The 17,452-nt window shown below is 40.6% G+C and overlaps 1 protein-coding gene across 2 annotated transcripts in view; it reads right to left on the reverse strand.

The window, feature by feature from the left end:
* RPL34 (ribosomal protein L34) overlaps positions 1–16,920 on the reverse strand; it is a 37,439-nt gene extending 20,519 nt beyond the window's left edge. Inside the window, exon 1 of one of the 2 annotated variants that reach the window (XM_061585431.1) lies at positions 16,916–16,920. The gene's annotated coding sequence lies outside the window, so the exon portion shown is untranslated. Of the gene's footprint in view, positions 1–13,563; positions 13,568–16,915 lie in introns of those variants that run through there. The other variant, XM_061585430.1, reaches the window with a different exon arrangement.
* Positions 16,921–17,452: the final 532 nt, after the last annotated feature.

The following is a 17,452-nucleotide window of genomic DNA, read 5'->3' on the forward strand; positions in this document are numbered from 1 at the left end:
GCACAACCTCCCCAAAAAACAAGTCAAGATGTGTTGTGTGGAGATCACCGTTCTTTCTCACTCCACTTACTGGGTGGCTGAAGAGGGCAAGTGAACAGGTAGTGAAGAAATGAAAAAGAAATGAATTATTGATATGCCTGCATTTATTGAAGTGCAATGCATTTCAGAAGTACAATTTCCTTCTTCCAATGCAATCTGGGAAAGTATATTTCTTGACTCTAGGGTATTCTGGAATCAATCTGAGAATTCATTTTTCTTTCGTTTCATCATTACAGTGTCTTCCTTCTTTGTAAGTGAACATGTAGTCAAAGCAAAGCATCTACAAGGTTGGCAATAACACCCCTACTGGACCATGGGCCTTGGCAGGCGCCCAACCCAATGCCAGCCCTAAACACAAGAAATATGGTTTATTTATACTGCCTCTTCACATGTGTTTCCTGTGAGACTACCACATCAGATATGAACAGGCAGTGAGGTCTTTCCTTCATTTTCACTGCAACAGTGCAGCATCTAATGGCAGATGATGGTGATAATTTTAAGAAAATTTTACATATATGTGTGCTACTTTTGCTTACATGCTAGTAACTACTCTAGATTGTGGTTATTTGATTATCCATTCCAGGTAACCACATCTGTATGTGCCTGAATTAACGTGTAAAAAACAGGACTTTTGATAGACTTTCTAACATGCAGGCTTTGTCCTTTCCCCTCATATCACACTTCAGATAACTTTTTAAACCCGTAGGACGAGCCTCTTGCGATACAGCATGTGTGACTCCCTGGATGGGATCAACAGGTCTTAAATTTGAAGTGTTCCTTATTCCAAAGTAAGCTGTCTTTCCAGACCCGTGTGATGTCTGCTGTCATCATTAGCTGCTTCTGCTTTCATCTTTTAAATAGCATGCTTTCAAAAAGATTTGATGTGTGTTCATGGCTTTATTTATAAATTTGTAACTTTCAGTTTGTTGTAAAATATCCTCCCTGTCTGTTATCTGTATAATTATTATTTTGGTTAATTATTGGCTGTCTTCAAATGCAAATTTTAGACACCAATGTTTCTCAGTCTCACGAAAGAATGAGAAGAATATGTATGAACTAGATATGCAAGCTCAAGTGAGTTTCAGAGCAATTAGAGTATTTAATTTGAACTTTCTGGGTCCAGAGAACCCTAAAGGGTGAAAAGAAACCAATGAAATGAAATGAAATAATAATGCCCTAAACAGAAAAATGTAACAGGATCCAGTTGTTAAAGAACAACATTTAGATTGCTGATAAAGGAATTTGGAAATATTTTATAAAGGCAACATTTTGCATTCATATTCATTTTGTATTCATATATTTAAACAAGAGTGCTGATGTTAGTTGGACATGATGAGAGATTTGGGCCACACGTTCAACTGACAGAAATCCTAGCATTTTAAAAAAGGGAGAAGTCCTAGAAATATGAAAAGGGAAGTTTTCCAATTTACATAGAAAACTTAAAATGTATTTGAAATGTAACAAACACAGTGTATTTTACAGAAGTAATGGGGTTATCATGAGATACTTTTAAGCAATATTTTGATGTTTTTTCAAAATACCTGCCCAAGCGCCCTACATGCACTTCAGATGTGCACACGGAGCCTCTGTGGATATGTATCGCCTTAGGCAAGACTTACTATGTGGGCATTTAGAACTTTGTGCCCTGATCTTGGACTCTGGACTCCTAGCCTTGCTCCTAGGTTGGTTAAGTCCTCCATCCCATTTGCAGGAGGTCTGGGACTAAGTGCTTGCCCGCTGCTGCACCTGTATTGTGTCTTTTTTAATAAAGGTCTTTCTCTTACTTATATATAAGCAACTCTGCTGCTGTGCCATGGGCGCAAGCCAGGACAGCAATCCTGATAGCAATACAGGCATACCCCGCTTTAACGTTTGCGATGGGACCGGAGAGTATACTTTAAGCGAAAATAAACTTTAAGTGAAGCAATTGCCTTCACTTGTATTGCACTCAATCACCACTAGATGGCAGCGGCGTCATGCCAATAAAGTGTACGTTATTGAAAAGCGTGCGAACGTTAAGCGGGGTATGGGGATGTATGGAGCATGTACGTTATAGCGAGGCGACGTTAAGTGAAGCGATGTTAAGCGGGGTATGCCTGTACTATCTGGGAGTCAATCCAGCTGAACTCAATTTGCCTTACTTCTGAGTATTCATTTTTAGGATTGCACCCTGAGTTTTTGTTGTATGTTTGGCTTGCCTTTTGGCTTGGGTGCTTAATGCTAAATGATGGCCCACAAGCAGCCACAATTTGATGTAATGTGTTGGGTATCTTGTATCATCTGCAGAGGCCTATCTTCTTGAGTTAGAATTCCACCTCTGCAAGTGTGTGTACGTGCATGCTCTCTTTCTCTTACACAAACACGTACGCACACGCATGCACGCACTCACACACACACACATTTCCTTCTACTTTCCTAATGTAAGGCTTTCCAACCCTGCACTGGCAAAGGTTTGTCCGTATTGTCAGGGTTTTATTATGGGCACCAGTCCAGGACTGAAGAGCAAGTCATGATGACTGAAAGACTGAAACCAGAAGGCAGGATCGAGGAGCTAGGCAGAAATGAGGACCAATAGCCTGAACACACCAGAGATCGGAAAAACCTTGTTGCCTGAGCAAGGCTTAACTAGAATAGGAAGTCCTCTTATAGTTCATATTGTCCAGGAGGATCCAATGGCCCTGGGTGGGCAGAGAAGTCCAGGGCCTTAGGATACTAAGCTGCCTAGGCAAATATTGCAATACAGTTCAATGGCTCACAACACAGGTAAGCCACATTATCATATGGACCTGGTTCAAACCCTGGCAGCCCCTGACACTTATGAACATGGCTGTATGTTGTCTGGGCCAAAAAAACCTCCAAAATCTTGCAGCAAACAAGCCCAGGATCTGTGTCCACAGTGGGCACAATCCAAGGTTAAAAATTCTTGCTCTTATTGACCCTCTATGGATCCTCCCATTTCAACAAGGTTTGCACTTGAGGCCTTCCTGCTGAATTATGCCCATTAAGTATACAAACTAGAATATTTTTGAATATACTCGACTCTTTGCAAAGTGTAATCTTCTTCACAGAAGATTAAGCTCTTCAGCAATGGTAGAATGTTTTGACAAACACTTCAGATTAAATGATTGCATGGTCCCATAAAAAGGCATTCAGAGTACCGGAAGTTCCAAATAATATGAGGCACTATTCGCATGGGTTTAAATGATGTTAAGATTATGTGGACAAAAGAGAACTTAGAAATGACTAGGGTTTGGATGAAGTATTTCTATGCTTTACCTTTAGATAGCTTCATCTTGTTTAAGGTGTAATCCAATACATGTCTACTCAGAAGTAAGCTCCATTGGGTTCAATGGGACTTACTCCCAGGTATGTGTGTATTGGATTGCAGCCTAAATCAGTGAGTACGAACTAGTTTGAGTGACAATTTAGTGCCTTAATTTGTTCATTTAACTCTGTCCAATTTTCAGCAAGGATCCCAAACGTCCATAATCACAGAAATTACAGGGTGCAGTCTGAAGGTGATGCAGAAGAAACCACAAACATAATGAAAATGCATAACAAAGAGAAAACTAATGGAATCTACAAAAAATATTGTATTTCTCTTCTAAAAAAGGAGTGTTCCTGTTCAAGGTTCCAGCAAGCCATTTCCTCTATGCCGAGCATTCTACTCCTGGTTTTCTTTTCTATCAATCACCGTATATTCCATGACTACTTAGCATGTGCAGTCCTTTGGGGGGTTAATCTCCTTAAGCCCCCCCCAATATTTTTTGTATTTCTGCAAACTTCAGGGTCACCTTGAGTATGCTGATGCCTCCCCTTTTGATTTTCAGTGGGCCTTTTCAGGCTGTAATCCTGTCAGCACTCACCATCTGACGTTATTAGAAGGAGTGATGTCTAATTTTTGGTGGGTATCAGAGAGAGGGCGTTTTCAGTGGTGGCATTGCAGTTGTAAAACTTTCTCCATAGAGAGAGCCAACATGCTTTCTGTTTTTAGACAGGAGTTAAACCTTTTCATTATTATTAGGGAACACACTTTAAAAAAGATTTCTGCTATTTTACACTGTTTTCCTGCTTTTAATGATGCTATATTTTTGTAATTACTGATTTATTTTAAGATTCATTTTTATTATACATGTACTTTAGTTTCTTTTTATAAGTCCGTTTGGAAAAACAGTTTATGTAAATGAGATATTTAGTTTTTTATTTATAAATCATGTGTACTTCATCTTTTTGCCTTCAAAAGGGCCTCCAAGGCAACCTCTATCCATAAAAAATGCAAACACGCTTTGTTCTAATACCTTTTATTTTTATTGTTGCACACGTTTTTAGCATTCAGTTAAAAGCCATATTAGGGTGGCAGTGTATGTGTGTGTGTAGTGTATTGGACCTCCAGGCTTGCCATACCAGGAACTGCTGAGCCAGCCCCAGGCTGTGGACGTTTCAATTTCCAGTCCTGCCGTACAAGCAGCACCATGTTGTGGTCTTGTTCTCTTCATATGATTAGTTAGTAAAGTTCTTGTTGTTATAGATCCTCTGTGTGGCCTTTTTCTTCATAATACTTTTCAGTGTGTGTGTCAATTGTACCTCTCTAGGAAAGCCTGAGTGCCTCAACCCAAAAGGTCTTGTCCCACACACCAGACACTCGCACCTTCACAGGTAGTGTGGGGCATGGAACAAGTGTACAGATGACAAAAGTAATTGGGGGAGGGGTAATCTCATGCGACAGGAGGCTATATTTCAACCATTCGGGTCCCAAACCATTTGGAGCTTTATAGCTAACAACCAGCACCTTGAATTGAACTATAAATATAAAACAATTAAACAAACAATCCATAAAAGATTATTATTATTTATTTATTATTTCGATTTATATCCCGCCCTTCCTCCCAGCAGGAGCCTAGTAAAGACAGTACAGTATAGCAGCTAAGAGCTAAGAATCAGGAAATCCCCAATTTGAATCACACCTCTGGCTCTCTCTCTCAGCCCCCACCAATCCCCACTCCCACCTGCAATATATATTGAGGGGGTATTTATAGTATTGATCTGTCTTATAGGGATGTTGTAAAGAGTGACAGGATAATGTGTGAAGTACCCAGGCTGGAGCACTGATACATGTTTACACAGAAGTGAGTCCAGTGGGGCTTACTTCCAGTTCCAGATAAGTGTGTTTAGGTCTGCAGCCTAAACAGCTACATATATGCTATGACTGTTAACCAAAGTGCCTTTTTTCAAGTATTATACACAAAAAAATAAAATAGTACATTTTTCTTTCCTTGTTAGCAATCTAATGTTTGTCTATGTTTAACCACTCCCCAGAGTGGACCTCTGAAGATTATGTGACGTTTACAAGATCCATAGTTCATTTCCACTTCAGTGGCGTTTGTTCAACAAACAAAATTATTTTGTAGCCAGGAGGTAAAACAATTAAGCAGAACGCAGCCCCTCACATACCAACATACATAATAACACATTAGGGTGAAACTTTTTCCTGTACCCCCCCTTTTTTAATGTCACAACCCTGTAAGAAAGAGAATTAAAATCCTGTTATTTTAATTTACATCTACCCACAAGATAAGTAAAGTTATCACTGAAATTCTAATTAAATAGGATGATTGACTAAGGTAGGACATCAAAGAAAAGAAGTGAATATGATAAGTCGAAGTCTTATTAATTAGTCCGCATGGAAGACATTCCATAGACGTCAAGCTGAGGCTGCTGCGAGGAGGAAAAATAACAGACAAGAAAATGTGTGTTTCTTTGAAGTTAGGAATGGAGATAGTGATGGAGGTAATTGTGTCTGACTGGATCCAGTAATGAACAGCCGTAAATCAGACCTAGGAATTGGAGGCAAGAGTCTAGTAACGAATATGGTTGCCCCCCCCACCTGTGAAGAAACAGAATGCAGAGCTGACTAATTGACCCAGTCTATCTCCCAGTAGCTCCTTGTTATTATTTATTAATTTTTAATTTCTGAATTATTTACATCCTGGGAAATTATTTTTCACAGCCTGTTAGGAGCGCCAAAGTTAATGGAGGATGAAAGGGCTGCAACCAGAATTAGCAGGGATGCAGTCACAGGCTACTGGATTTAATGATTTTGGAAAAGAAAATTGATTTCACACAGCGTGTCACTTTATACTACTTTAGGGATACACCAGCTATTTTATTAATTGAGGAATAACCAACTCAGAAGTACTTTTGAAGTGTAAATGAATCAGGGCTCATCTATTTATTCTCTCCCCATCACATACACATTCGGAGGGAGTGATGAGTTTGCTTAAAATTGCTAATTAAAACCAATACAGGTGTAGATCCTGTTGTACACTTGTTTGGGCTTTGCTGGCGTGTGTGTGTGTGTGTGTGTGGGATGATGTGAACCCCAGAAAATTTTGTAAACCTTCTGCCCTGTTCAAATAAATCTTTCCTCTGCTTATGACGAAGCCCAATTATGTACACTTTTCCATGTTTTACTCTCCCAGGACCGACGCTGGATGGCATCCAGTATGCATCCCTAGGACAGGAACCAGGACTGAAACATGATCAGTCTGTACTGCTCAACTGCATTTCAAGATTTTAGCTAAAGACAGAGGGAGGATGGAGGAACTATGAGAAAGATAGCAAACTGACTCAAAGTTGTGTGATGGCTTCCAGATCCTAGGAATCAGGTTACACCGGGCTGTTGCATGCCACCATTTTTGTGCTTGACTCTACTGGCCCGCTGTCATGTTCAGGTTATGCCTAAATGTAAACAATCTCTTAAATCTGGCATTGGGAGCCTCTAGTCCGGAGGCCTAATCTGGCCCCTTTCTCAGCTTGCATCAAGGAAACACAGCAAAATTTCTTCCTGCATTGCCAGCTCACTTTGTTTCCCCTCTGTGTGCTGAGAAAGGGAAGTTCCTTTCTCAAACCACAGCTAGAAAATGCAGTTAGCAGCAGTACAGTCCAAAAACAGGGTCTGATCTCAAAGCCATAGACCTCATATAGACAGATGATCCCAGAGAAGCAGAAACTGAGACAGGGAAACCAGAGATTCAGGGTGTTTTCACACTACAAATATAAATCAGTGCTCTACTCAGGTAGTGACACAATCTGAAATGAAACTGCAACAAACCTGTGTTTTTTCCTGAACTGGAACAGAATCTGAAACTCTCTGTTAACCTGAATCAGAACAGACCTGTAAAAATACGTATCAAGTTAGTGGTTTAAAATAAGGGTTCAGCCAAAAGTACTTGATCTATGAATTGTGTGAAGTGGTATCTAGGGATGGAAAGATCTGTCTGTTTCGGTTCTCTCGGTTTCTCATTTTTCCAACGTTAAATTTAGTTCTCTAAATTTCTGCAGCAATGTGCGATTTTTTTTTTTAAAAAAATTCTCTTGAAAATTCACCATTTTACTGCAAATTTCTCAACATAAACACATTTTTGTAGGCAGTTTTGACAAAGGTACACATTTTTGCAAACCATTTCTCATCATTTCATGCCTTTTTGCATGTTATTTTCACTTATGTATTCATTTTTATGCACACTTTCCCCTAATATATGCATTTTTGTAATTGTTGTTTAGTTGGCGAACTGTGTGCCAAAATTCTGACAAATGCAATTTCAAAGGATGGCTGTGTTTTGGTTCTCATATTGTTTTGGAAATTACTAATTTAATAAATTCTGCTTGAAATGAAAACTGAATTGAAATTCTAACCCATCCCTAGTGGTATCACATGTTGGCACAGAGCAGGGCTGCATTGCTACCCCTGCGCCTGGCATCGGGCACACCATTGCCCTTGCTCCCAGACATCTAAACATATTCTAATTTATGTAGATTAATCAACTAATTTATCATCTGATAAATCACCTAAAATCTCTTTAAATGTGTGACAGCCCTAAATAATTCAGTTCCTTGCAAAAGAGTTATCAGTTGTATTCTTAGTAACTTGGCCATGAGGATAAAACATTAACACTGGGTGAGATAAAATATTCCCCAAATCAAAATACGTAGCTTTACTCAAAGAAGAATATAAAGCTGCAGTTAAAAGAAATACGAAATATGTTCCAACATAATGAATGGAAATGGACTGCCTTCAAGTCGATCCCGAATTATGGCTACCCTATGAATAGGGTTTTCATGGTAAGCGGTACTCAGAGGGAGTTTACCATTGCCTCCCTCTGAGGCTAGTCCCAGCTGGCTAGGGCCTGCTCAACTTGCCACAGCTGCACTAGCCAGCCCCTTCCTTGTCTGCAACTGCCAGCTGGAGGGCAACTGGGCTCCTTGGGACTATGCAGATTGCCCACGGTTGCACAGGTGGCAGGGCACATAACCCTTGAGTCACTCACTGTGGGGGTGATCTTTAGCTGACCCTTTACACCCAGGAGATGTGAGCGGAGATTTGAACTCACAGATTCTGGACTCCCAGCCAGGCTCTCCTCCCCACTGTGCTATGCCCTAAATGGCGTAATAGGTACATATTTTATATTAGCTTACCTCATGAGTGGAGAGCCATAGCCCGCGGGATGAATTGGTTCCTGAGTTAGAAATCAAGACTCCTTTCTGACCTCTAGCAGATGTCAGCATGGAAATTTATTTATTTTAAAATACTTGTGGACTGCTTAATCATAAAACTCTCTAAATGGCATACATAATCAATAAAACAGCTAAAATCCACAGAAGAGTTTAAAAACATAGTAAATTTACATAGTAAATAAAACACAGATAAAATAATTAAAACTTTTAAAAACACAGATAACTAAATCATTTGTCTGGATAGGCTTGCTAAAAAAAAGTTTTCAGTAGGAATCTAAAATAAAAAAAGTTTTCAGCCGGCGTCTGAAAATAATATAGTGAACTCCAGACTGAAAGCAGCAACTGAGAAATAGTTGGGATGTACAAGGAGATGAAGGAAAACAACAGACTAGAACGAAGATTCTTCCACAGAGAGCTCATATATATGAATTACCCTAGAAAAGGCAGCCAAACGTTGATAGATTCCTGCAGGATGACACATATTTGGTATGATTCATTAGTGTCTGGGAATTTCAGCAAACAATTGTTGTTGTTATGTGCCTTCAAGTCAACTAAGACTTATGGCAACCCTATGAATCAGAGACTTCCAACAGCATATGTCATGAACCACCCTGTTCAAATCTTGTAAGTTCAGATCTATGGCTTCCTTTATGGAATCAATCCATCTCGTTTGGCCTTCTTTTTCTATTCCCTTCTGTTTTTCCCAGCATTATTGTCTTTTCTAGTGAATCATGTCTTCTCATGTGTCCAAAGGATGATAACCTCAGTTTCATCATTTTCACTTCTAATGATAGTTCTGGTTTAATTTGTTCTAACACCCGATTATTTGTCTTTTTCGCAGTCCATGGTATCCGCAAAGCTCTCCTCCAACACCACATTTCAAATGAGTTGATTTTTCTCCTCCGCTTTTTTCACTGTCCAACTTTCACATCCATATATAGAGATTGAGAATACCATGGTCTGAATGATCCTGACTTTAGTGTTCAGTGATACATCTTTGCATTTGAGGACCTTTTCTAGTTCTCTCACAGCTGCCCTGCCCAGTCCTAGCCATCTTCTGATTTCTTGACTATTGTCTCCATTTTGGTTAATGACTGTGCCGAGCTATTAATAATCCTTGACAAGTTCAATGTCCTCATTGTCAACTATAAAGTTACATAAATCTTCTGTTGTCATTACTTTAGTCTTCTTGACGTTCAGTTGTACTCCTGCTTTTGTGCTTTCCTCTTTAACTTTCATCAGCATTCATTTTAAATTGTTACTGGTTTCTGCTAGTAGTATGCTCTTCTGCATATCTTAAATTATTGATATTTCTTCTTCCAATTTTCACACCTCCTTCACCTTGGTGCAATCCCGCTTTCCGTATGTTCTGCGTATAGATTAAATAAATAGGGTGATAAAATAGACCCCTGTCTCACACACTTTCCGATGGGGAACCAACAGCAAGCAATAGCTGACCCTTTATTCTTGTTTATATTTATTGCCCACGCTTTACCCAAAGGTCCCAGGGTGGGTCACAACTACGGTTGCCAGGTCTCTGGTTTTTGCCTGGAGATTCCAGATTTTTGGGGTTTTCTCTGGGTCTCTTAGTAAATCACCTTAATCTCCAGACTCTCAGCTTTCATTTAAAAAAAATAAGTTTCTAGGTGGCCTGATTCAAGAGATATACACCAAAATGTATGCTACCCCACCCCCATAACTTTTGTTAAATAAGCTCCTGGGCTGGCTGCTCTAACCCTGCCCTTTCAGGTTTGTAGCCAATAAGTGAAGTCAGGGTTGTGATTGACAAGGGATTTATTGATCTCCATGCAGTACCTAGACCCCACTGCAAGGCCAGAAAACTGTTGTTTTTTCCTGCTTATCTGAAAATCTCATAAACTGAGTGAGTATATAACTTCCAGTCTTTTTCTCTTTTGTGTGCATGAGTCAAACAGGTTTCAATGTTCCCGGGCTGTTGAAGAGAGCAGTGTCTTGAAAACTTTCCCAATATGAAGCATTAATCAAATACTCACTTTTCTGGGAGTAAAGCTGCAATGCTAATCCCACATACCTGGAGTAAACCCCATTGAATTCAATAGGACTTCCTTTTGAGTATTTATTTATTTATTTATTCAATTTATTAGTCACCCATCTGGCTGGTTATCCAGTAGACATGGTTGTGCTGTAAATTAATGGGACTTTTAAGTGAACATAGCAAAGAATTGTGTTTGTGTTGTAAATCTTTCTCTTCCCCTCCAATTCTATTTTTAAAGCAATGAGGCAGGGCTTACTTGGTATCACTGCTTTTATTATGTAGGAAACTAATACTGATTTTATTTTATTTTTAAAATGTTCTGCAATGACCGGCTGGTTTTGACAATAAACTATTATATGAGGTGTATGTATTTTTACATCTCCAGTGTGTGTGTGTGTGTGTGTGTGTGTGTGTGTGTGTGTGTGTGTGTGTGTGTGTGTGTGTGTGTGTGTGTGTGTGTGTGTATGGAGTCTTTCTAACAACCCTGTGAGGTAGGGTTGCTGACTGGAAACCAAGGCAGCTCATAATAAGAAATAAATCCCTTTAAAATCCAAACATCCATAAAAGCAAGTATAACAGTTGCAAAACAGCTTAAAGTGGCATGATTCTGAATTTTGGGTTGCATTAATGAAGTTGCTTATCACTTGAGGTTGCAGTTCTCTGCACACTTCCCTGTTTGAGTAAGCCCCATTAGGGCTTGCTTCTGAGTAAACAAACATAGGATTGCTCTATAAATATCTTTACAGGTTGTGTAAATAATAAACATATTTGACAATCATGCTTATATAAATATTTCTTTATACTCTGTCCCTATAAGTATTCTGATTTCACACTATGGTCGAGGATTATTATTTCTTCTACATTTTAAGTGTGCCCTTCTTTCTTGGAGTGTGTGATGCCCCTGTAAATTTTGTACAGTAATTATGGCAAGTGTCGGTTTTGTAGTGTAAATGTGGTAAGTAGAATGAGTGAGAGGGGGGAGTACATGGGTTGGAATGTTGACGAATGCTGAGTTGTGATTGGCTGAGAGTCTGGGTGATTGAAGGTATAAATGTGAGAATGACAGTTGGTTAGTTGTTGTTGATTCTGGAGGAGTGGATTTGTGTTTAGGTGGTTTTAGGGCTAAGATATGAAGAGAAAACTATTATATGTAACCACACGCATGTTGACTGAACTTAAAGTAATCTTGTTTATTTCTTGTGTTATTAAATATATAGTTTTGGTTTAACTTCACACTTGATCCGATCCTTGGCTGGGATATTACAGACCAGAAGTGTGGGCAGAACAATACCAAAGCTGGGAACAGTATCAATGGTGGCAGCGGTGAAGGGAGAGTGTAACAGCAGCAGGTACCCAAAGCTACCCAGGGCTGTAATCTTTAAAGGCAGAAAGATACAGGGGGGTTGTGGCCTGTAAGTGCACCCAGACACTATGTAGCAATCTGTGGAGGAGACTATGGCACAGACTCAGGGCAGTATTGCATTACAGAGTGTCAGGTGGTAGCACCTAGTAGTGGGATCATGAGAGACCTGAGCTGGGGCCAGTGTCAGAGATCCATTACAAGACCAGACCCAGAGTAGGGGTCTGCCAGAATGCTCATGGTTCCCCTCTGTTCTTTTCATCCTGAAGGGAAAACTAGGCTGAGAGACAGTGAGTAGCCATGGTCACCCAGTAAACTTTATACATCTCTATTTTAGAAAATTAATTAAAATGATTTACATGCAGGCAATGTTTATGAAGTAGATCACACAATACGTTTAAAGCACATCCAACTCACATTTAAAGCGCATGACTTCCTCTAAAGAATCCTGGGAAGTGTAGTTTCCCCCTCACAGTTATAGTTCCCACCACCCTTAACAAACTACAGGTCCCATGATTCTGTGGTGTGATTCATGTGTTTCAAATGTGTGTTAAATGTGCTTTAAATGAATGGCATGGATCTGTCGTAGATATGATGTGCATTCATTAGTGAACTTAAAAGAACAGTTTTAAAAGATACTTTTTTAAAAAGGGGAAGGGTTGTAGCTCAGTGGTAGGTAGGGTTGCAAGTTTCATGGCCTGAGACTGATCCTGTATCTTTAGGAGAAGAGAAAGTCAGCCACGTGCAGGTGTTCTTGTAACACTGTAATGAGAAAAACCACAAGGTGGAATTCTCCCATCGCCCTGCAGAACTTTTAAAGATACAGAAGACCTTGCTGGGTCTTGCAACCAAGAGGTCTTCTGTATCTTTAAAAGTTGTGCAGGGCGAAGGGAGAATTCCACCTTGTGGTTCTTCTCATTACAGTGTTGCAAGAAAACCTGCAATTGGCTGACTTTGTCTTCTCCTAAAGATACAGAATCAGTCTCAGGCCATGAACCTGGCAACCCTAGTCGTAGGGCATATGCTTTGCATGCAAAGGTCCAAAATTAAATTTTTGGAAAAGACTATAGCCTGGAATCCTGGAGAGCCAATGCTAGTCCATGTCATCAGTACTGAGCTAGATAGTATCAAATGGCCTGAGTGGGTATAAGGCAGATTCCTTTGTTCCTAAAAGTGGAAAGAGACCCAAGGGCCACAGTGACTCTGAAATCTATTTGTGTATTTTATTTACAACATTTATAAACAGCTTTATTGTAAAAAATCTCAAAGTGGTTTACAGAAGGAATTAAAAGAATAACCTTCTCAAACTGGGCAGAACTAACGAGTGGGGTACCACAGGGCTCAGTCCTGGGCCCAGTGCTCTTTAACATTTTTATTAAAGACTTGGATGAGGAGGTACAAAGCATGCTTATCAAATTTGCAGATGATACAAAGTTGGGGGGCATAGCTAATACCGTGGAAGACAGAAACAAAATTCAAAGGGACCTTGATAGGCTGGAGCATTGGGCTGAAAAAAACAGAATGAAATTCAACAGGGATAAATGCAAAGTTCTACACTTAGGAAAAAGAAACCAAATGCACAGTTATAAGATGGGGGATAGTTGGCTCAGCCATACGACATGTGAGAAGGATCTTGGAATTGTCGTTGATCACAAGCTGAATATGAGCCAACAGTGTGATGTGGCTGCAAAAAAGGCAAATGATATATTAGGCTGCATTAACAGAAGTATAGTTCCCAAATCGCGTGAAGTACTAGTTCCCCTCTATTCAGCACTGGTTAGGCCTCATCTTGAGTACTGCGTCCAGTTCTGATCTCCGCACTTCAAGAAGGATGCAGACAAACTGGAACGGGTTCAGAGGAGGGCAACAAAGATGATCATGGGACTGGAAACCAAGCCCTATGAGGAGAGACTGAAAGAACTGGGCATGTTTAGCCTGGAGAAGAGAAGACTGAGGGGAGATATGATAGCACTCTTCAAGTACATGAAAGGTTGTCACATAGAGGAGGGCCGGGATCTCTTCTCGATCGTCCCAGAGTGCAAGACACGGAATAATGGGTTCAAGTTGCAGGAAGCCAGATTTCGACTGGACATCAGGAAAAACTTCCTAACTGTTAGAGCCATATGAGAATGGAACCAATTACCTAGAGAGGTAGTGGGCTCTCCAACACTGTAGGCATTCAAGAGGCAGCTGGACAGCCATCTGTCGGGAATGCTTTGATTTGGATTCCTGCATTGAGCAGGGGGTTGGATTTGATGGCCTTATAGGCCCCTTCCAACTCTACTATTCTATGATTCTATGATTTTTGGCAAAAACAGGTATTCAAATACATTCAAAATAATAAAACCAACAATGAGTTAAAAACAGATAAAAAAACACAATAGCTTCTATATGCCTGGGTAGGCTTGCCTAAATAAAAATGTTTTTAGCAGGTGCTGAAAATAGTACAATGAAAGTGTCTGCCTAATGTCAATAGGCAGGGAGTTCCAAAGCGTATGTGCTGCCACACTAAAGGACTGATTTCTTACAAGAGCAGAGCAAGTACTATGTGGGACCTGTAACATGGAAAGCACAGATTGAACTTGGCTTGGTAGCAAATCAGCAACCTGTGCAGTTTTCAGAGCAGAGGTATTATGTGCTGATAGGGTCTCACTCATGTCAGCAATTGTGCCACAGCATTCTGCATTAACTACAGCCCCCAAATCAGATTGTCCTGCATGGGGATTTCTGTGACCTTGGCTGACTGACTGCCAGGATTTTTTTAGTTTTGGTTTTTGATTCGGAATCCTGACTGGTTGTGGGATGCTGAGTTTTCTGCCTTACTCATAGGAATCTTGTGGTTAGTATAGTATTGCATTGAGGAAATCATCACTTTTCTTTTTCTTTTTCTATTTGCATTTCATTTACTTTTAACCTCACTCCCTTACAGGGCTGGCCCTAGGCATGCCGGGGCCCTTGGGTACCAGACTGCCCTGGGCCCCTCCGCTCCCCCTCAGCAATCCGTGGAACTTAAGCATCCATGGACCGCAAGACAGGAGCTTCCACGCTGCCCGCCATCCCCCCACTAACCCCACACTTCACCTACCTTTCTGTTGTTTTTTGCGGTGCGCGCAGGTTTGCCATCAATCAAGATGGCGGCCGAGGTTTCCCTAAGGGGCTGAAGCCTCCACCACCATCTTTGTTGATGGCAGCAACGCGCGCGTGTAGCACGCATGTGTGCCATCAGCAAAGATAGCTGCAGAGGCTTCAGCCCCTTAAGGAAACCTCGGCTGCCATCTTAAAATCTGCGCACCGCAAAAAACAACAGAAAGGTAGGTAAAGTGGGGGGATAGCGGTCCGCGGATGCTTCCGCGAATCGCGGAAGGAGAGCGGAGGGCCTCCTGTAGCTCCAGCGGCCCTTGGGCCAGTGCTCCACCTGGCCGCCCTTTAGAACCAGCCCTGCTCCCTTACATCCATAGAAGCAACAGCAGTGGTTCCATATGCTCATCTCAACCACCTTAAACCGACTGATGATGCACCTTGTTGGTTGCTAACGGTTCATTTCTTGCTGAATAGTGGTCAAAGACCCACCCCATGACATCACTGGGACCCGCCCCATGACATCACTGGGACCCGCCCCATGACATCACTCGGGCACACCCCCAAAATCTCAGGGTTTGGGATGCTTCTGACCTGCAACCCTACTTCTACCTGCCCCTCTCGGATTTAGGATCCATTTTCTTTAATGAGGGCTGAGATGGCTCTTCAGTGTGGGCCTACCCATATATCACTCCATTCCTCTTTTGTGATTTCCCTTCCCAGATCTTTAGCCTAAGCTTTATGTGCCAAATTTTCTTTTCCATATTTAAACTCTAATAGGAGGTTATAAATGATAGAGATAGCACCTTTTTGGCTAGAAGTTCCTTCATAGGATGTCAAAGAACGTGGCAAATCTTCTGATTTGTAAATTGTGTTTATAAAGGTGGATACTTGTAAGATTCTATACCAGTTGACTCTTAACCCAGAGAGATGTTTTTCTAATTGAGACATTTGTAAAAGACCTCCTCGATCAAACAGATCTTGCATTGTTAGCAATCGCCTGTGCTCCCAGCCTTCAAATTGCCAATATTTGTCAATGTGATGAAATTTGGGGTGATCTGGGAATGAAAGAAGAGGAGACAGCCAAGGCGCTAGTTTGCAGACCCATGGAGTCCAGATTTTCAAGGTGGCATTCAAGTAGGAGTGTGTGATTGAGGAAAGAGCACATTTAGACAGTGGTAACAAAGGGAGTGATTGTGCTGATGGGCATTTTACTTCTGATGTAATTTCTATTGAAATCCAAGGTATACTTAGATCAAAACAAAGCATTTGAGCTAGTTGTTTAATCTGTGATGATTCATAATATACAGAACTGTTTTACTTAAGCATGAACATTTACTGCTGTTACAGAAAGAGTCAAGCATTTGTTGCCATGTCTGTGGAAATGTTTCAGGAAGATAAATGGGGAGAGTTTGGAAGAGGAATTTGGGCAGAATGGCCATTTTCACTGCAGCCACTCTGCCAAGCCAAGAAAGGTTTTTCCAAGAATAAAACTCAGTTTTAATGGCTCGTATTAATGGGTCGAAGTTATGCTTTTTTAATTGTTTTAAGTCTAGTTACCCCTAGATATTTAAAGCTACCAAATACCAGCAGGAGGCCAAATACATCACTCAAGTGAGCCTGTGGTTGTAAGGGGAAATTGATGCAAAAAAGTTCCGACTGTAATTGATTTCTACCCCCCCCCACTTCTTTATAATTAGCTAAATGGGTTTGCAGCCATGGGAGCATGTCATGAGGTTCTTGTAAAAATAGGAGTATGTCATCTGCAAAGAGGTTGATAATATTAGGGTCTGTTCTAAGCTTATCAGCCAGTACTTCTATTGCAGTTGCAAATAATATAGGAGATAAAGGACATCCCTGCTCGGTGCCATTTGTTAAATTAAGAAAAGGGGAATCAAATCCATTGATAGGAATTGTCGCTTGGGAACCAGAATAGAACTGATGAATGTTATTAAGGAAGTAAGGACCAACATTTAATTTAGTTAATAAACGGAGTAGGAAAGGCCATTCAAGACAGTCAAAGGCTTTGAAACCATCCAGGGAAAGTAGTGCAAGAGGAGTGCCTGTTCATGAACTATGATTCACAATATTGAGAACCCATCTTACTGCACCTGAAAGTTGCTGTTTAGGAATAAAACCTGTCTGATGGGTGCAAATATATCTAGAGATAGACATTTCGTCTCTGAGCCATTATTGAAGTAAGTAGCTTAGCATCTTGATTCAGGAGAGCTATTGGACAATAGGACCCCAGGGAACACGGATTTTTATGAGGTTTAGGGATGACAACTATTCTAGCTTGTTTCCAGGTCTCTGGGATCCTATCTCTCTTCATAATTCCATTCATCAGTGCTTGTAGATGAGGAGGAGAATTTCATTAAATGTCTTATAAAATTCTGCACCAAAGCCATCAAGACCTGTCTTTCCATTTTTCAGATGTTTTATAGTGA

The sequence above is a fragment of the Rhineura floridana genome, chromosome 9 (assembly GCF_030035675.1).
Source record: "Rhineura floridana isolate rRhiFlo1 chromosome 9, rRhiFlo1.hap2, whole genome shotgun sequence".
Classification (NCBI taxonomy): Eukaryota; Metazoa; Chordata; class Lepidosauria; order Squamata; family Rhineuridae; genus Rhineura; species Rhineura floridana.